This window comes from Myodes glareolus, chromosome 2 (genome assembly GCF_982192425.1).
Source record: "Myodes glareolus chromosome 2, mMyoGla1.1, whole genome shotgun sequence".
Classification (NCBI taxonomy): domain Eukaryota; kingdom Metazoa; phylum Chordata; class Mammalia; order Rodentia; family Cricetidae; genus Myodes; species Myodes glareolus.
The window spans coordinates 76,420,370-76,440,856 of record NC_142027.1 but is presented as its reverse complement, the minus strand read 5'-3'; the positions used below and the strand labels follow the sequence as shown (position 1 = coordinate 76,440,856).

The window sequence follows — 20,487 nt, the reverse complement described above, 5'->3', positions numbered from 1 at the left end:
ACTGAAGGCACCAGCATCCCATGCCATCAGGTGCAAGGGAGAGAAATCCTTCACTGCCTTTCCGCAGGTTGTTAGCCGAAAGATATATGGCCTTTCTAAACCAGCTCCCCAAATAGGGCTGTCTTCCTGCATGTTATGTCCTCAGCAGATATACATGGGAATTTACACCCCTGGAGACCTTAAATGGGTTGTATTGCCAATCACTATATCGTTTTCCTCTGTGTAATCGTTGGTAAACTAAGATAAGTCCTTATACTCTACTTACACATGATGCTTCCAAGATGAAAGATTAGAGCACAGATACCTGAAGCTGCGGGAGGCCTTGCTTATCCTGTGTAAGGGAGCTGGAAAACCTTAGAGTGGTTTGTGTAAGTATTGCTTCTGCTGCAGCTCCCTCACTCGCTGCTTTGGGAGCTTGTTCTTTGGTTCAGCACGAGGTTGAGGTTGTGAGTCAAGTCAAAAGGTGATAGATAGAACCGTAGTATTCTGAGCTCACCTTCTGTGTGAATTCATCCTGGGAAAGTGGCAGAGAAGAGACTATTGAAACTGAACTTTTCCAAAGCGTGTGCTTGGCTGCCCCTGCTAGATGTAAGATGTACTCTGTATACATTTGCTCTCTAGGACAGCTGCAGAAACTTAGGTGTCGCGACCATGCTGTTCTCCAGGTCAGCATTCCCAGAACTGAGGCTCAATCATGTTGAGAGAGCCTTGGAATGTGTGCTTTCCCATGTACCTGTCACCTGCCACATCCTGTCAGGGATTGTTCGTTCTCTGAGCTGTTCGTGAGTCTGGGCAAGCAAGCTATAGTCTAGGGCTTGAAGTCTTGTGAAGATTTTTCTGGCCCCCTCCCATTCCCCCACTACGCACTCCATGAACATCGCAGCGGTCAGTTGTGTGCATGTTTGTCTTTAGTGTGAGGTGTGAGCTCTTTTAGATGTCTGGCTGGACTGTCTAGTTGGTTGTAGCTATTTGATACATACGCATCGAAAATGCCACTCTCTCTTCCATGGTGTAGTTGCTGCCTTTCCGTGGACACGGGTCCGTACAGTTAGGTAACCCAATTTAAGAGTGCCCTGATTTGTCTTGTGCTTTAGTATTTGAGTAAAACCTGCTTTGTTTGTAGACATCTGCTTTCAGCCTTAAGAGGGTAAAGCTGCCCGACTCTCACCCCCATTAACATTTTGGTCGCTTGAATTTGTGCATAGCAATCATTGTGTGCATGTATGATCAGAGATGCTACCATGTTTTTGTGAGCACAAAAACATTAGCAGTGTGACCAAATAAGTACAAGTACTTCAGACTTGCTATTGACACTCAGACACGTCCTTCGGAAGGTAGGTGAGCATTTTTCATGCAATATGCAATGAAAATCTTTTGAAAGTCTTCATGCTCTTTAATTAGTCAGCTGAAATATTAACATAAATATTCTGAGTAAAATGTTATGATGGTCATGCGAGCTATTTGATGGATAAAACACTTTATTAACCATTTTGAAATGGTTAAAGTATTAAATTGGTGGTTCACATATATTTAGACTAGCTAAATCTTAGACTACATGAACTCAGTTCCTGGGAAAATTACATTCTTTTGAAGCCATCAAGTGATAATGAAATATGAATTAGAATGGCAATATTTTTTTATGAGATTAGATTATATCATAATTATAATTGTCTTAGGACTGCTTGATGAAATCATTAAACAGAATGACCATTAAGAAGTATTTTAAATTTTTAATTATTTAATTTTACCGAAGGCAATAAATCTTTCAAGAAAAAGTCTACTTAAGAATTTCACATCTAGTGATTTAAATGGAATAGCTGCACTATTCCCTGGAACTTGGGTCAGGGTCAGGAAGCTTTCTGTTTATTCTTGTAAGAGTTCAGATGGGGACAGTGATGGAGTTCAGCACTGTCTTTGACTGAATACTGATTTTAACATTTAGCCATTTGGTATTTGATCAATTCTTATAGCAATAAACACTTATTTGTATAGGGAGGTACAAGCACCAGTGTGTTGGGGGAGAATCCCCATTTATTGCCTATCAGTTTACTTATAAATGGTTTCTTTTCATCATCTATGAGAGAATTATTTTTTTCCTCTGTTAGAGAGAACTGTTTTTGGTCTATGGGAGTGACATATGTATGTATGTACATGAGCTATCTATTGTTTTTCTCCTGCATGTTTTCATGCATCTTTATTTTTAGCAGATAATCTTGTCATGGAGATTGGTAGAATATTTCAAATTTTCATATTAATTTATTTGCTTGATAATCACGGTGATGTTAACATCATGCCGGATCTTGGGGGGGGGGGAAGGAACACGTAAGACATACTCTGTCATTTCCATTGTGCAGATATGGAAACTGAGTCTCAGAGAGGTTGAGGGGACCTGCTTGCATCCCCTTGGAATATAGTGGAGTTTGTTTACTTGTTTTGTTTAGCTCCTTGCCAATCCTGGATCTTAATTACCCATCACAGTGCTTCCACACAGAGGGCTAGGATTGGGCTTGCCTGAGTCTCCCTTTGCCCTGTCATGGTGTGGGGTGGAATGTGACAAGGCTAACTCCGGGACCCATTTGCGGGACACCCTTGTGTGGTGCTCTTTCCACGATAACTCCTGCCTCTGCTGATAGGCCCAGCCGATCCTGACATTGCCATGAAAGACGCTCACTCTTCAGGGAATGCCAGGGAAACAGACTTTGCAAGTGAGTTGGTTTTTCCCCAGGGTTACCCTGATGCTCATGCTCCATGGTCAGCCTTTCTGGTTCCCCCATGTTCTTGCTGTCCTGTGATCATTTCCACTTCCCCATCCCTCCCTACCTAGCTGCGTGTGAAAATCACCTGGTAGCTTTTCGTCCCTCAGCATGGTTAGGCTTCGCTCTCTGGGTTCTGATCGGATCGGGCTGGGCTGGAGCCCGCCCGCCTAGGAAGAACAACTGCTTCTTGTTTGCATCCCTTTTTTGGTGTGGTGGACTTTCTATTTTGAAACCAGCAAACCCTCAATCTTACGATGTTATCATTCCATCGAAGGGTAGGATTTACTGACTGAGAGTTTTTGCGGGTGGCCACGGCTGTGGAAAAGATGTTACAGCCATGGGCATGAGTGGATGTTGAACCTTGTCGCCTTCAAGGAGGGGACTGAACCATCTGGACTGGATCGGTGAGAGCCACCTGACGGCAGAGTGGTGGCATTTACCAGTGTCCCCTCCATGATCTTCCCTCCTCACCAGATTTTCAACTCCGGAAGGATGTATTTTCCAGTTGTGAGGAGCAGTCATTCCCAACCGTTTTCCCCCAGAACATATTATGGATTGTTTACAATAACTTAGACATTTGTTTATAGTCTCTTCCCCTTTTTTTTCTCCAACAGCTTTAATTTACTGGTACACATAAAGATCCTCCTCAACTGTCATACTCCCTAGGGCACACACTGTGCGTACAGTGACAGTCTGCCTTGTTGCTGTGGAAATACCCAAAGTCCCTAGCCTGGCACTGAGTGTTCTTTTCAGAATTAAGGTCATCCTTTGCTGCCCTGGGTGCCAGCCAGCTGAGCTGTACCCTGGCCTTGGATCTGTCCCATCCGACTTTGTTCCGGTGTCTCCTGGTGGTGGAACACTGACTGTCCTGGAGCCACCTGTCATTCTCCCAGCTAGAAATAATCTTCCCCTCGCTGGAGCCACACAGTGCTTTGAGTGGGAACGCGGAGAACTCATCACACTGTACCTCGAGCGTCTGCCACTGCCCGCGTCTGGAGGGTGGGGTGGCCTCTGCTTACTTCTGGCACCTTCTGCCGTGCCAAGAATATGGGAAGCGTTCCAGAGTGGTTTTCATGAGTGACGGAGCTGCTTTTAGTTCATCTCAGCGGTTGTACAGAGTTAGCCTCCTGAGCTCTTGGAGGCTTTGGTGAGCATGTGCAAAAGGTCTACAGTGAGGAAGCAAAATCCAGTGACCTAGTTACAGCCCGTTCCCTGCATCCGTGCTTCCGAGGAGGCTCCGGCCTCAGCTCTGAGGGAGATGGTTCCTTTTTAAGGGGCTTGTTGTTGACAGGTCTTCCTAAGGGACCTTTTCTTTTTTTCTTTTTTATTAAGTACGAAAACAGTGAATTCTCATGTAGAAAATCCAGTAAATGCAGACCAGGACTCAAAAAGAAAATAAAATTCACTTTGAGTGCATCTAGCTATTGCTTCAAGCCTGTCCTGGTTTAATAGGCATGACGGTATGTGGTGTCCTGTGCTGATATGTGTGGGTTGATTCTTTGTGGCACTAACAACTGATGAAGAAGGCCACTGTGTCCCATAGGTGGACTGTTTTCATTGTCTTCCTGTATCTCAAAAGGATTGGGTGTCTTTTTTTTATGCCTGGGTTGCACCTTAGCACAAGCTAAGCACAAGCTAAGAAATCAGTGGGACCAAAGTTTAACAAGACAGTTTCTGTAGAGTATGGGGTGGTGGTCTTACGACGGGCAGGGTGTGGCAGATGGCAGGCCACATGGAGGTGGTGGGAAGGCATGGCGTACCTTCTCTTTCTCGTTGGACTCCTAAAAGAATCCAAGAGCTTTTGTTCCTTTGGGGGAAGCTTCTAGAAGCCTACAGCTGTCTCCATGCCATCTTCATTTATAGTAATGGATCTTAGCTAAGCTAGGAAACAAGCGGCAGGGGCAGTTTTAAAGAACATTGCATGGCTAGGCTTTTGCTAAGTGACAGAGCCTCTTTGGGCCTTGGAATCAATCCTAAGTACCACAAAGAAAGAAATAAGAAAGGGTACCATTTTTCAGTGTGTCATATAACCTGGACATGTCTGGAATGGGTAGTGAAATTTGTGATTGTAGGTGCTTGGCTGTACAAAGAGGACTAATATTTGCTTTTCCTCTTTCTTTCGTTTTTACTGTTATTTTTCATTTTACTTTATTCCCTTATTTTTAGACAGTTTTATTACTTAAATGTTTTCCAAGCCCTATACTGATTTTGAGCAGGGCAGGAAAGTACAAAGTAGAAAACAAAATTTACCCTCAATGCATTCTGCATTAATGATCATTGTTAAATTTTGGAAGAGAGTTTTTTAGCCTGCTCTGCTTCGTCCCTGCTTCCCGCTCTCTCTGAGAACCATATAAAGGTGCGAGCATGACTGTGTGTACAGTTTGTATAAATAACCATAGCTTTGATGTGATTGACAACTGATATGTCTTTAACATTCTTCTTCTTTAAAAACTTAAAAAGTATTTTATGTCTGTGGGTGTTTTGCCTGCCTGCAGCACTGTGTGCCTGCAGAGGCCAGAAGAGCGCGTCAGATCCCCTGATACTGAAGTGACAGATAGTTGTGGGCAGCCAGGTGGTGGGAATCAAACCCGGGTTCTCTGGAAGAGTAGCCAGTGCTTTTAACCTCTGATTCACCTCTCCAGCCCCTTAGAAAATCCTCTGTAAATCTGAATAGCCTCTGTTACATATATAACATTGTATGTTCAAGTGTAGAAAGATTATGAGGTAATAAAAACAGTCCCTGTCTTGAAAAACAAAACTAACAGAAAGCAGGCAACAAACAAATAAATAAATAAATGAGAAGTTGTACTTCTAGAGGCATGGTAGGCATTCTGGTTGATGAGATGTCACCAGCCTTCAAAGGACCTTCTAGGCAGTGTGGAGAGGGAGATTCCCAAATACAGGCAAGCAGGACACGAGAAGAGGAGTAGAGGAAGAAGATTTGGGTACATCTGCTCTGAGGTACGGTCAACGAAATATAGTTCTCTGAGTTGTCACAGAAGAAATGTTGTTAATGGACTGGACATGAGGACATAGAAGCACAAATAATCAGCTGTTGAGGATGGGGCTGAAGTGGTGGTACCCGTCTCGGGACAAGAAGATGCCAGGGAGCAGTTGGCACTCAGTGGCTCATGTGTTATAGGTTATATATGTTTCTTTGGCAATTTCTTGCATTATATAACGCATTCTGGTTATTCTTACTGCTACATTCCCCCATCTCCTTCCCACCCTGCCAGCTCTTCTTCTCTTTACAAACCCCCTTCCTCCCCTTTTAAGACATGGTCTTGTTATGTTACCCAAGTGAGTTTTCTATTCCTGTTATGAAGTGATCTTCCTGCCTCCGTCTTGACATCTCCTCCCCTCCATAATTAACTGGGACTATGGGTACCTGTTGTCATGCCTGGCACTTGAACAAAAAGTCCTTCTCTTCCTCCCTGAATGTATGTATGTACATATGTACGTACATTTCTCTCTGTATACATGTATATGTATATTATTTGTCTATCATCCCTCCTTCTGTCCATCCATCCGTCCGTCCGTCCATCCATCCATCCATCCATCCATCCATCCATTCATCCATCCATGTAACCTTTTTAATGATTTCATATTTTGCCCCAAACTTTAAGTATGGTTTTCTTAACTATTGGTAATATTTACAGTTCTATATATCTTCATAATTAAAACAATAGTTCAGTTACAGTTGAATATTAAGTACATTTGCTACTGAAATAATTCCTCTTAATTTAGGAAACTTGAATTAGCATTAGAATGTGGCAGATGCTGTGCTGGGTGCTAGGACTGAAAAGTGTGCAATATGCTTATTCTTGCCCTCTCGAGGCTCCTAAGCAAGGGAAGCAGGTACACTGAAAGAAAAGGAGCCAGTAGGTAAAGGCTCCTTTTGCCACACAGTACCAGTTTGAGGATCAGGTGAAATCCTAGAATCCAATTAAAGGTGGAAGGAGAGAGCAAACGTCCCAAAGTTGGCTTGTGACCTCCATATGCCCACAGAGCCATGTGCATGCCTACACACACGTCATACTGACACATGTAATAAATATGTTTAGTAAAGGAGAGTGGCTTGTGCTGTGGGGAGCTGCGAGGCAGCTTGGAGTTGATGGCTGTAGTCTCCACTCTGTTCTTCGCCTACAGAAATGTAGTATGAGCTCACGTGTAAGATTGGAACTTACACACATGTGGAAAAGAAAGGACATTTATCTGTGATCCTAGCTACTGTACACTTCATTTGTAGAAATTAACTTGGCGATAGGACCCTAGGCCGTTATATCTTAACTCACCCTCTGCAACCATCTTCTCAGCCCAGCTTATATAACACTGTTAAGAATTGAAAAGAAAGCAAAACAGTCTGATCTCAACTAAAATGGTACATGTATATTTTTGATACGCTTTCTTACCTTGTCTGTCTCTGTGTGAGCCTGTGTGTGCGCGAGTGCGTGTGTACACACACATACTCCAAAACACTCACTCATACATACTCCTACTCACATATTATACACTCACACACTCACACATACATACTTACCCACACTCATACATACTCATATTCATGCATACATGCACACATGCTCATTTTACACACACTCACATACAATATATATATATATATATATATATATATATATATATATTCACATATACACAGTCACAAACACACACACACACAAATGGTCTACACAAGTGGGGAAAATTATGCTGGGTGAGAATCAGCCTCATTTTACAGATGAGAAGACTAGAACTTGTCCTGGATGACGTGAAAAGCAGAAGTGGCAGTTGCATGCACTCAATTCCAGGTCCATTGAGTCCCTTTGCCACTTCTCCACTCTCCAGTGACACCGTCTTGCGAGGTCTTCGGAGCAGTGGCAGAGGGAGAACGGGAAAAACACGTCCATTCTCAGAGTGTCCTTTAGCGGAGCTATTTTTGTGACTATTCAGTACATGTACAATGCTGCCTCTTGGAGTGTTCTGGCCAGACTGAGAGCCCATTCACTGCTGGCTGAAGCCGTGCTGTTCCTCCATGGCAGATTCCATGGAATCCTTGGCCCAGAAACCAGATGGGAACAAACTATTCCAATAAAAAAAAAATCCAATTTTAGAGTGAGAATACACAGAAAATAAATTAGCACATGCGCTGTCGGACCAAGTACGTTTCGGTGCAAGAGTGACTTCTGAGTGTGTTGAGTCGAGGTGGGGGAGGCGTTAGGGTCTGGTTACCATTTAGGCTTCAGCACGTTCACCAACTCCCGTCTGCTTTAGATACAAACCCCAAATCGTTCCTTCTACTTAAACCTGGTCATGCTTTGCCCCCAGTACCTTCAGCTGCTTCCTTGTGCACGTGGCACAGAATCTTCTCTAGCTAGTCTTGCCTCCCAGCTAAACTCATGACATCTACAGAGAGGGTCATAACAGCCAGTTTCTGTAGCAGGCTGCTCCAGAACCAACATGCATCTCACCTGCTGATGCCACCATTGTCTCCTGTATCCTGGAAATAGGGTTTCTGTAAGGTGTAGATGAGTTAATCTGTGAGCAGGCTCTAAAGAGTTCACAGTCTACTGCATAGAAACTACTGGTAGTTTATGACAGTCTCTCCTAATCTGGGGCTGATAGTATTTCTCCTTTGTGCCAGGTTTCTGGACACACCTCTCATTTCCCACTTCTGTAACTGTGACCCTTAACCCTGAACTATCATTTGCTTTCTTGGATTTTTGTCTGCCCAGTCTTAACCATTCTTCGGCCATTCTCTAATGAGTCTCTGTCTTACCTCTTCTTCAGCCATTGTCTAATGAGCCTCCATCTTACCTCTTCTTTGGCCATTCTCTAATGAGTCTCTGTCTTACCTCTTCTTCAGCCATTGTCTAATGAGCCTCTGTCTTACCTCTTCTTTGGCCATTGTCTAATGAGTCTCTGTCTTACCTCTTCTTTGGCCATTGTCTAATGAGTCTCCATCTTACCTCTTCTTCAGCCAATTCTATAATGAGTCTCTGTCTTACCAATCTTTATCCATTGTCTAATGAGTCTCCATGCATTTAATCTTCATTTGCATATTTGCTCATTCCTTTAACAGGCTTCTTTTTGTGTGAGGGTGTCTACTGTGTGCCAGGGTCATTATCTAGGGAGCCTCTCATAGTCCTCTGAGCTACTACTTGAGGTCTGTCTGGAGTATTGTTGCTGGTCGCTATAGACTTACTGTAGCGGTCCGACGGGCTTGTTCAGTCTCTCCTCCGAGGACATAAGGTCCATGGAAGGTAAGGTGCATATTAGTAGGTGTTTATTATTCTTTATTTAAAAAGGCAGTTAGTGCAGGCCTGTAATCCCAGCTCATTGAAGGTGGAGGCAGGAGGGTTGCAAGTTAAAGGCCTGCTTGGACTACTGATGAGTGAGTTCAAGGTCATCTTTAGATGGTGATGAGCCAGTCTTAAAATAAAAAGTGCAAAGGGGGCAGGAATGTAGCTCAGTGGTATAGTACTGGCCAAGTAGGCAATGTTTTTTTTGGAAGGGTTACCCCTTTCAGGGCTTTACTACCTTTGAAGAAGGCATGGTTGATAGAAATACTGGTTCATGAAAGAGACAGGAGATGAGAAGAGAGGGTCGAGGAACCTTGGAGTAAGTATGAGGGTGTGTCAATCTCTCTTCCTGTGACCTGGATGTAAAACTCTCAGTTCCTCCTGCGTGTCTACCTGTGTGCCACCATGCTTCCTGTCATGCTAATAATGGACTAAACCTCTGATCTGTAAGCAAGCCCCAATTAAATGTTTTCCTTTATAAGAGAAATAAAAAAAAAAAGAATGAGGGTGGGTCTGCGGCCAAGAACCACTTCCATGGTAAAGGAAGACTAGACAGAGGAGAGGGGAGCTGTGGGGTCTCAGAAACGGAATGAGGCCAGAAAATCCTCTGGACTATTCACCATTCGCTTCCAGAATTCCTTTTCCCTTAAGTGATATCAAATGTGAACCTAGGTGGGTCTGAGGTGAGGAAGGGAGGTGGGGTTTGTGGAAAGAAAGTGAAAATCGTTTTCTGGAACTTTCCTTTGCCAATAATTCCGCACAGATACTTCACTGAAGAAGGTTACCAAGGTAGAGCTGAGGCGGTGGGTCCCTCATTCTTTGAGCATCCTGATCGCTTTCCCACAATCCTACCTTCCCCTCTGCCTTTCCTCCCACTCCACTCCAATTAGTGGCTGCTGTGACTCAAAAGCCAAAACCAACTACACTGTAAGCAGATGATTTCAACCTGCTCTCACTGCCAGGTCACAAAAGTTCACCTTCGGTGTGTGTACCTGTTCCGCTTATCTATTTGTGTTTTCTATTGGCTGCAATTCCCTTCCCCCTTGAGTGCCTCAGTTCTTCCTCATTTTCTAACTTCAGGCCAAGAGCAGCAGTGGGTAGTATAGCTGGTTTGGGAGAAAAGAGCCAGCAGTTATGGATGGAGAGCTGACACTGGAGACTTAGCAGGACTTGAATCTGTAGCCTTTTCATTTTACTTTGTTTTTCAGGGTTTTTTTTTTTTGTTTGTTTGTTTTCTTACATTTTAAGATTCGCCCTAGGATCACAGAAGAAGAAAGCTTCCCTGTGGGCGTGTGCTTGCTGACTGCCTGTGGCTATAGGCCTTGAGGTAACTTTTGGGAAGGCAAAGAGCTCCTGCTGGGAGTGCCCCTGGGAGCCTGGCTTTTGGGGAAGGACCTTGGGAGTGGTCACAGGGAGGTGAACTGGTGCCCTCAACAGTGGAGCATCCTTGGCGTCAGGCTGCAGAGTCTTCAGTGCCATGGCAGAGCCACGTGCTCTGCCCGTGCAGCTGCGTGGGAGGTGGCAGAGTGGCTCATAGATCTCCAGTAGTTTCATAAACAAAAGAGAAATTTGGAAGCCAAAGGGTGTAGCAGAGGCTTGAAAATACGGAGCAGGATTTGGGACTGGCAGGCCCAGCCTGGAAGGCTCGTGGAGGTGAGGCATCTGCCTTCCATCCCTGAGTTCTCCAGGGCCTGCTTATAGTGTTTGGGGCTTTGCTTCTAAGAGCTGTGGGGAATTTTGTGGAATTTTGGAGAAGAACCGTTCTAAGATTACTCTGGGGTATGTGTGTTATGTTTTGTTTTCCTTTTTTTTTTCTCTTAATTTCTGTCTTTTTAGGAACTGTTAGGCAACTGTACCTCTGGGGAATGTGCCCTGCCTGTCTTTATATGCCTTTCCTTTCCTGTTCTTTCTTGCCTGGCTCCGTTCCTTCTCATGCTCCTGATAATGAAGTGCGGCAGGCCGGCCCCTGGCACTGCAGTGAGACCTCAGGGCCCACCCTGTGCAAGCCCTTGCCGCTCTCGTCCCCTCCCTCCCCTCCTCTTCTCTTCCTCCTTTCTCTCTCTCACCAGCCACCCCCAGCAGCTGCAGCCACAGCGCTCCCCTCCCTAAAATAAATAAGCCAGCCGCTCGAAAAGGTTCCAGGCGCATTAGTCACGTATCCCAGAAGTTTAATACAGAAGTATTTTGACAGCGAGCACAAGAAGGTGCTTTCTAGCTGAACGCACAGATCTTGCTTATTCCAAGGGCTTGCTGCCGCACAGACAGATGATATGTTTTTAGATGGAATGGCTGTGCCGCCAGCGCCCGGGACTGTGACGCCTCCCTTGGATGTGTAACAAAGTGCTCGCGACCAAATGTGTCTGGGATGAGATAGAAAACCAGGGTGGGGATGGGAAAGAGTAATTTCTCTCTTCCTTGCTTATTAAAGTCTCAGAGAGGTCTGTAACAATGACTCCTCCCCTCCCTCCATCAAAACCCTCCCCAGTGACAGAACACCCTGCTCCCACAGGGCGGGCAGCAGGCACCTGTCCCTGGAACTCTCTTTCCCCCTCTCCTGCTGGTTTCTTCTGGGCAGGGGAGGGGGAAGAGGGGGAGGAGGATATCAAGTTTTTATTGTGAGCATAACTTTCTTCCTAATAGCTTGCCTGAGTCACTGGGAGATCTCCGTTTATTTATTTATCTGCCTGGCTGGTCCTTTTTAAAACCCAGGCTTATGCGTGTCCTGAGAGTGCCTGACAGTGGCTGCAGTGGGGTGGCTCGCCGTGCATTCCAGCTGAGTGCCACTGCCGGAAATACTTCTTGACTCACTTATTTATCACTTTCTGTTGCTGTTACTGGGCAGGTTAAAGAGGCCTGGCTGCCCTATGGTCACACGAGTTTATAGCTGGTCTTGTCCGCTGTGGCATAGAAGGAGGAATGAAGAGTCTAGGCGCCCTTACCCGTGAGAGATTTCCCCCACTATTTCACCAAAGCACCCCAGGAGTCCAACATGTCTCCTCTTGCCTACTTGGCCCCTTTCTTTAGGGTCCTGCCAACAGGCAGGAGGCCTTTTCCTGAACAACATGCAGATTCTGAAGGCTTTGACTGGCTGTGATAGGGGCAGTAAATCCTTTGACCTCAGCGTTTTCAATGTTTCTCTTACTGAGATCTGTTTTAAGAAACTCTTCACAAAAATCCAGTCAGCTTCTACCTTGGGCCAGACCAGCTGTCCATGTTGGTGTGTCTCCATGGAACCCACCGTGGAAACCACTGTATTAATGCTTCACCTGCAACCTGTGCTCTGCCTTCTGAAAGTCTTTGGCTTCTGTCCATCTCTCAAGCTTGAGAACATGGCATCTGTGCAGATGAGGGCAGACTCCACAGGGGCTTAGCATGAGTCCTTGCTTGCCCCTTCTGTATCATTTCTCTCAGTAGGTTCCGTACCCAGCATTCCTCAGGCCTTCATACCTCAGTCTGAACTTGCGTGTCTGGGCAACTACTGGGCAGCTGGACCATCCTTCTGAGTTGTTCATAACCCTGCAGTGACCTGACAGTGACATTCTCAGGAAGCTCCTGACCTAGTGTTGAGTCTTGGGGACAAAGGCCTCTGTCATCAGAGCATTTAGGAAAAGTGGTTCTAAGTTGTTTTTAGGAAAACATCAGGCAGAATCAGTTGGGTCAGTGGAAGCTACAGCATGGATTTTTCTCTCCTCAGCAGCTTGCTGATGCTTTTCCAGCCCCGCGTTCATGTGGACTGCGCTGTTCTGACCTTTGTGATCACATTTCATACTCTTACATTGCAAGGCGATTTCCAGAGACCTTGTCTGGCTAATGTCTGACTTGAGTCTTATAGCAACTCTGAGGCAATGGGGACTGAACTGAACAAGATTATACATGCTTGCCCAAGTTGACTGGTGGCAAAGAACTGTGGGAATTTGAACCTAGGCTTGCTGGCTCATGCCTTTGCACTTCAGCAACCATTGTCATTCAGCAGGACAGCAGGAATTATAAATCCTATTGAAAGGTTCGGTGGACTTGGTGCTTAGTTATATGTCCAATACTGTAAGATACTTCATTAAAAGCCCATTTAATCTTTTCCACTACACTATAAGGTAGAAATGATTATATCCAGTTTGCAGAAGAATGCCTAATTATATGGTAGATAATACGCTATTCACTGTTCAGTTTTACAGAACTGAAGATTCTATTTAGAATCACCTCGGGTTGTGTGTGGGGGGGTGGTTTCCAACATAGAATGTGATCCTTGCCCATCCTTGGTCCTCATTAGGAAGATAAAAAAAATAGAAACCTCCAAACTAGCAAAGGTGTCTCATGGGTGATCACATACATGGTGCTCAGGGTTTCCAGTCAGATTTTTTTCTCTTTCCCTTTTCTCTTGGGTGCTACCATGTCTTATAATAGTCATCCTGTTGATTGCTTTTTAAAAAGAATTAATATTTTATACATCCCTAATGAAATTATTAATCTTCTACTCTTCAGAATTGTATACCAGGCAAGGTATTTCCACTTCTGATACCTTGTTTTCTTCTGAATAGAATAGTTATTCTTCCTGCTCAAACCCTTCCTAAGTTTTATATGACTTGAGGATGTGTAAATTGGATTTGAATAGTGCTTTAAGAAAGTGTTATTTGAACTTAATTACAGATCCTTAAAATGTTGTTTTAGTATCAGGGATATTTCATATAACATTTTTGCTCCGGAAATGCAGTTTTCAAACATTGAAAGTTGATACCGCTTGAAATATCTGTGTCATAGCAAGAAGACAAACACTCAACTCAACTTAGGTTCTTATTGCTACTTGGTTGCCTTTTGCTTTCTTTTGAATTACCTTTTTTTCTCTTTTTTTCTTTGCCCCTAGCATTTATGTTTACAGCAGCTCCCCCTTCCAAGCACATAAGCTTGACTGTGTTCTTGCACACACACCCACACCCACAGACACACACACAGTTATGCTGTGTTTACTGCTCTAGTTGACTCTCTGAACCTCAATATGAGTAAAAATGAGTCTCATGCAATCACCAGCTTTATTCAGAGCATCAGACAGTGTGTGCTTGGAGGGTAAAAAGAGTCCTCCCAGTAAAGTGTCCAGTCACAAGGACAAGCCACTCATGACAAAAACAGGTTTTTTTTCCATAGAGACACATGAATGACACCAGCTGAAGTCAGCTCAGGCCTGTCCACTACACCTGGGAGGAACATGAAACACATTCCAAGAACAGTTCTGTGTTTGGAAGAAGCTGGTCACAAGACTCTTGTCTTATTGTCTTCTTCCAAGGTCTTGGAAATCACCTCCCACGGTGTCAGCCGTGGACGTTTTTCCAGCAATGGAGGACAGAGGCCTCTCACACTTGCTAACCTTTGCCACCTTCCCTTTCAGATTTGCTTCCTGTCCCTTCAGGTGAGCCTGAGAAAACGAACCAAAGCCCAGCCTTTTCTTTCCTTTCTAAGTTTAGGGTATGAATCACTTCTCCCTGCCCTCTGCATTTCACCGAATGTTTCCTAGATGTACGCAGTGGGTTTCCAGTAAAGACAAACAGCTAAGGGAGCAGATTGTATTCTCCTACCCACAGCCTGAGTGTGTTCTGGGACCCAGACATTGGAACTCAGTACCGTATATGGTCAAAAGAGGAGCAGGGGCAGGAGCCGAGGAGGATGCCAGACGCGGCAGCACATTCCTAAGAAATACACATGCGGTGCTGAAGAAACAGGACCCTCCTTGATTTCCATGTTTTGCAGAACGTGAACTGTGAAGTTCTGAGAAAGAAGCCAGTGTCCCAGGCATCTGCCACAGGGAATAGTTTATTTTCCCTGGCTTTTCAGACACAAGTTGGCTTAATGCAGTTACTGTTCAAGTCAGTGCAAGCATGGGATCAGAACTAAGAAGCGATTCTTACAGCCAGCAGACATAGGTTTTCTGCCCAGTTCGACTGCCATTCAACTGTGAAGCTCACTTTCTTCCTGGCATGTCTTTTTCCGTGGTAAAGTGGCAGGCTTGGATGTGATGATCTGCAAGATATCTACTCTAACTGTTTGCCCGACTTCTAATTTTGCCTGAGATAATTTCATTTCCTGTGGAATTCCCCAAAGAAAGCGTTTTAAAAGTCTTCCAGATATTTTCTGTGACTTGAATAGAAAAGACAAAATAAATACTGATCTCGCATCTTCCTTTGTGATTTCCTTAAGTGTTTTTGGGCATGCTGTCACCTTTGCTTGGCAGACCTCTTCTTGCTCTTAGGCGCATGATGCATTTTGTGTGCCTTGGTTTACCGGCTACCCTCATCCTTTTATTGCTGGACAAGTCGTGCGTGTAGGGGAGGGTGCATCCAATACATGCCACGGTGGGACAGGTTTACACTAAGTCAATGCAGTCTTTCCATGGCGCTGCCCACTGTCTACTGCAAACACACATGCAGTCTATTTTGTGTGAGAAGGGGGACCAGTTCCTTCCTATTGCTTCTTTACCCTACCCAAGGTGGAACTGGGCAGGAGATAGTTTCCCAGTCGGTAACTGGATGAGCCCCTGACTGTCACAGATGTTAAAGATGAAAAGAAATGGGATCGCAGAACCCTGGCCCGAGAGTTAACTTGAGTCGCCTGACTGTGAGACAGTGAAAGGCTCCAGATGTTCTTCATCTTTCTGGGTTTTGCAGTCTGTTGTCACCAAGGTTACGGCCTTGTTACAAGCACTTGTGACTTACTGTCCTTTAGGTAGAAGGTAATAGTCAAAGTTGACCTCTTCTCATTTCCACAGTATATTTCTCACACGATCTAAAGGAATTTTCTTTGCCCCTTGCCGGTTTCCTAGCCTGTGGTTATTACCATCTCAGTGGTGGCTTGTAGCCCAGGCTCGTCTGTCCCGAGTAACTTTGGAAGGTTACTGCTCTGAGGAAATCATAGTGGCTTAAGAGTGCCCCTTCCTTCTGTTTGTTGAGGACTCTGTAGAAGGTCCATTTCTCAGTTACAGCTCCCTCTCCCCAGGCTGGCTACAGAGCAGCCGCCTGATCCCGGGATGAAGGGAAAGGCAGAGATGAGGCTGTTATGAGCAGGGGATTGCTCCGGAGAGACAGAGAGATGAGAGATCTGTGTCTGATGAATCTGTGCCAGAGAATCACAGAATCACTCGGAATCACGGTGCTTCCCTCGCTGTGATCTTCGTTTCTTTCTGTGACAAGGAGAATTGTCAGTCCTCGACCGTTTCTTCTAGTCTTAAAGCCAGAACTCAGTGCGTGTCCAGTTTCTTTCGTTGTGTTTCATATTGTCCCTTCTTGCTCTCCTCTGAAATACCAAGAAGGTCAATTTGCAACAAATTACCATTATTCACTTTTAACATCGAACAGAGTCCAAACATAGCCATGCCTTTGCCTTGTGTGTATGCATTGCATAGCCACGCCTTCGCATTGTATGTATGCATTTTATGTATGCATTGCATAGCCATGCCTTTGCCTTGTGTGTATACATCGCACCAGTGCAGTAACGGAGAGCAGATTCTTCAGTGTAACATTTGACTCTCTTTGTTGCCTTGGCACCAACTGATGGTGCCAGCCGAGGGAAATCATTTGCTGGCTTGTGTGGCATCATCTTTAAGTTGAGCTAACTGTGAGTCCTTTTTACTGTAGAGGTAGGAATGTGAAGAACAATGAGGACACTGAACACTGGCATGGCAGCCTCTGGGTCAGGCCTAGAACTGAAGGGTAGAGAGCAATCGGGATGTCTGGGTTCCTGGAGTAGACTCTACAAAGAGTTCAGAGGGAAACTTCAGGATATTGAGACCAGTGCATCTTCTGTTTCAGTAAAAGCATAAATTTTAATGGTTACAAATGCTTGGTGCTATTATGAGAAAACCACAGGAAAGACCAGTCGTATAAACAGTAATAATTTATTGACCATGACTAATCCTTTGGGGAGTATGATATATCACGTAGGCATATAAGCCCTTTACAATGGACGAACCTCTTTCACACTCATTAATTTATCAGATCCCTGTAACTTGTCCGTAAGGTGGCCGACTTAGGAATCTTACCTCCATTTTACTAATGACCACAGGGAGGCTCATAGAGCATCTTGTGGTCAGGTGGCAGGACAGATTCTTGTGTTTTAGGCAAGTACCTTTACTTTTGTTTAAGGCTCGCCTTTCCTTACGAAGGAGGATAAGGGCACACATTCAGCTGTGCCCCGTACACAGCTGTACACAGAGTAGAGGAGGGTAGGGGATGGTATTTAATTAGTCTTGCGTCCTGTGTGTGATGATGTGTGCTGAGCCAGTTCTGTGGTTGGCAGAGCTATGCGTCAGCCAGTTTCCTTTCACAGCTGAATTGTCCTGGGCTCCTTGCTGGACAATGGCGCTATGGAGGTCTGGTTGCTGATGTTCATTCACGTGTGCCTGCTTTCACTTAGGGCAACAAAGAACTAACCGTTCTCAAACTTTTCTCTTGTGCCAGCCTTTGGGGCTGGGTGCTGCTCTTCAGAAGTAATTTGTGGTTACAAATTCAAGGCCTGGGAAGGACCTGAAAATGTGTAGAGTGTAAAGAGGTGGCTCTGGCTGGCCTGGCACTCCCATAGAGCAGGCTGGCCTTGACTTTGTAGCAGTCCTCTTGCCCCTGACTCTTAAGTCTTGGGATTAGAGACAGACTGAGCTTCTGGGCGGGGCTCTCCTGCCTCTGCTTCCGTGTTGTTGTTTAAGGACAAGGGCTCCCTGTGTAATCCAGTGTGGCTTCAGGTCTGTCACCTCCTGCTCCAGCGAGCATGCCCCGGTTCCCTCTTGTCCTTCAGGCGCTGTCCCAGAGCTTGTGGCTGGTAACGAGTACAGCTGGGCTGTTCTGGGAGACGTCTGCAGCGGAGAGTGGCTGTAACCTTCTCTGTTTAGAGCTATGCATTGAATTCCTGGTTTTCACGAACGGGAACCCACAACGACACAAGAGTGTTAGGAGAACTAGGTCTTCCTCTTTAACTCCTATTTTCTTCTTAAACCGTTTCTTAGATTTGTTCGTTCTTTCTGTCTCTGTGTCTCCCATTGTCAGCTCTCATTTTTCTAAAAAGTCCCGCTTCTCTGTTTTGAGACTTCCTGCCTGACTTAATCTGGACACTGTAGACTGGAGAAGTAAGCCGTTCTGTGTTCCCCACTTTGATACCATTTCTTTTGGTGGTGGGATTACAGCCATACAGTGGCTCAGGTCTGGAGTTATGTAGGAACATGCTTCACATCCTTTCACATGATATGTGAAACCTGTTTATACTTTTATAGCCACAGAGGGGACCATGACAGCCCTCTCAAATTGCTCGGGAGCATAAATTCTGAGGTTCAGAGTTACTGTACCTCCAAACAGCTAGCCCAGTGCCCGGTGGCCCCATTCAGCGAGTGTTGAATTGCGTTGTGTTTCTTGTTCTAACTGTTCTGTTTGCTTCTTCCTGGGAGGATGGGTGTGGACCTATCCAGTGTGATAAATGAGGGAATCTTGGGGTTTGCCTTCCTCCAAGCCCCAAGGGCTTGTGCTTTGTTTAGATTTAAGAATGCTGAGTAACTGATAAAAACTAATTCCGAAGCACTCTGCAGATAGAAAGTGCTTCATATGTAATAAATAATAATGGTTTCTCAAGATGAGGCCCAGCCCCAGATAAAAGTGCCGACCTTGCAGGCCATAGCTAGACCTTATGGTAGAAGGGTGGTTGGTTGAAGCCGATGCCCTATCATCATTATGTGGTTACCACTCTCACCTCCAAGTGATAGCACATTTCCCATTGTGAGCAGTGTTTATTTTCTGAACTCTCTAGGAATTGACTCCTAGGTCTGGTTGGGCAGTCTAACTGAAGGAAGCAGTCACCGGCAAGCTTTTAAGTCAGAACTGGAACCCAGCCCTTCCCATATCCTGTCCCCATCTCCAATAACAGGAGTTGGTTGTCATCCTTGTTGCTTCAGTTCTCAGCTGTGAGCGTTTTTTATTTTTAATTTTTTTTTATTAATTGAAATGTAAATTTTGAGACAGGGTTCTATTAAGTTGACCGGGACAGTCTTGAACTTACTCTGTGGTTCAGGCAGACCTTTCTTCTTCATGAGTAGTTGGGATTATTGACATGTCAGAACAGGCTCAGCTTCATGGTTATCTTAAGAGGTGGATGTTTGCACCACTTTCCAAAGGAGTCAGTGGCTCCACCAGGGTCTCCTTTGGCTCTGGACCATTAGTTTCCGAGTAATACTGGTTGATCGGACAGGGCCCATTTCCCCACACTTCCTGCCTGCTGCCCTAGACAGGCCCTTTCTCCTTGGGATTCCATCTAGGGAATTGCATGTCTTTTGTTTTGGCAATGATGGTCATGCCATTCTGTGTCAAGTTTGGTAGCTAAATGGTGGCCCTAGACAGGTCCCTTTTGTCCTTGAGATTTCCTCTGAGAGACTGCATGCCTAAGGTCATTTGTGTGAAGGTGGCTGGATGGTGGTCATCACCCACGAGTCCTGAACGACAGTTTTAGCAGGACTTTCTCATCTCAATGCCAGAAAGCAGAAGCGTCCACTGAATCTTTCACTTGCAGATCCTGAGAGTCGTCTCCTCCTCAGCAGTGTCTGCATCCAGTCAGACTGCAGCAAAGATTTAGTCAGGCAGGACCCAGGATGTTCCAGGAACTTCTATAGGCGTAGGTCAGTGAAAATTCCTTATAGCAAAATTAAAAGTCTGGACAGGAGTTGGATAGTAAAAAATTGATCTGAAGAAGTACGGTTAAAGATATAACAAGCGAAACTGATGGTATCTCTTTCACCAGCCTTTCTTCTGCGCCTTTCTTCACTCCCTGATCTGTGTTTCTCCTGGGCAGTCACAGGGCATCGTGACCCAGGCTCTCGTGCTTCCTGCCCTCTGTCTTGTTTGTCCCCTTGGGCTCTTGGACTTTTTGCACAAGGAAGAAGTAGACGTGGGCTGAAACTCAGCTTTCTCTAGCTGCTTCCCGTGCTCCAGGCTTGGATTGAAAGTGGGTATTGAGAGTCTGAGAACCTGGAGGGGAGACTGGCTGGTGGCCGTGGGACCTTAGGGCCCATCTAGGGTTGCTGCTTTACAGGATTCCTTTAAAGAAATGGTGGCATCTCCAAAGGCTGTGGCCTGGTTGCCTAAATGTCACAGAATTTATTGACTCAGATGGCTACACTTGATAGAAATTATTTAATAGTAATAATGATAAATGATAGGTAAGAGCATAGTAATAAGATGTAAATCAGCTTATTTTTTTCTTATCTATCTGTCTGTTTATCTATCTATCTATCTATCTATCTATCTATCTATCTATCTATCTATCTATCTATATCTATCTATCTATATTCTATCTGTCTGTCTATCTGTCTATCTATTATCTATCTATCTATCTATCTATCTATCTATCTATCTATCTATCTATCTATCTATGACAAGTCTTCTTGTGTAGCCCTGGCTATCTTGGAACTTGCTTTGTAC

General features: G+C 44.9%; 1 protein-coding gene across 10 annotated transcripts in view; it reads left to right on the top strand.

Moving 5' to 3' along the window:
• Nucleotides 1–20,487, top strand: part of Lpp (LIM domain containing preferred translocation partner in lipoma) — a 597,751-nt gene that overhangs the window by 85,037 nt on the left and 492,227 nt on the right. Inside the window, exon 1 of one of the 10 annotated variants that reach the window (XM_048453897.3) lies at nucleotides 10,364–10,382. The exons of the other annotated variants lie outside the window; for them this stretch is intronic. The gene's annotated coding sequence lies outside the window, so the exon portion shown is untranslated. Of the gene's footprint in view, nucleotides 1–10,363; nucleotides 10,383–20,487 lie in introns of those variants that run through there. 10 annotated transcript variants of the gene reach the window in all.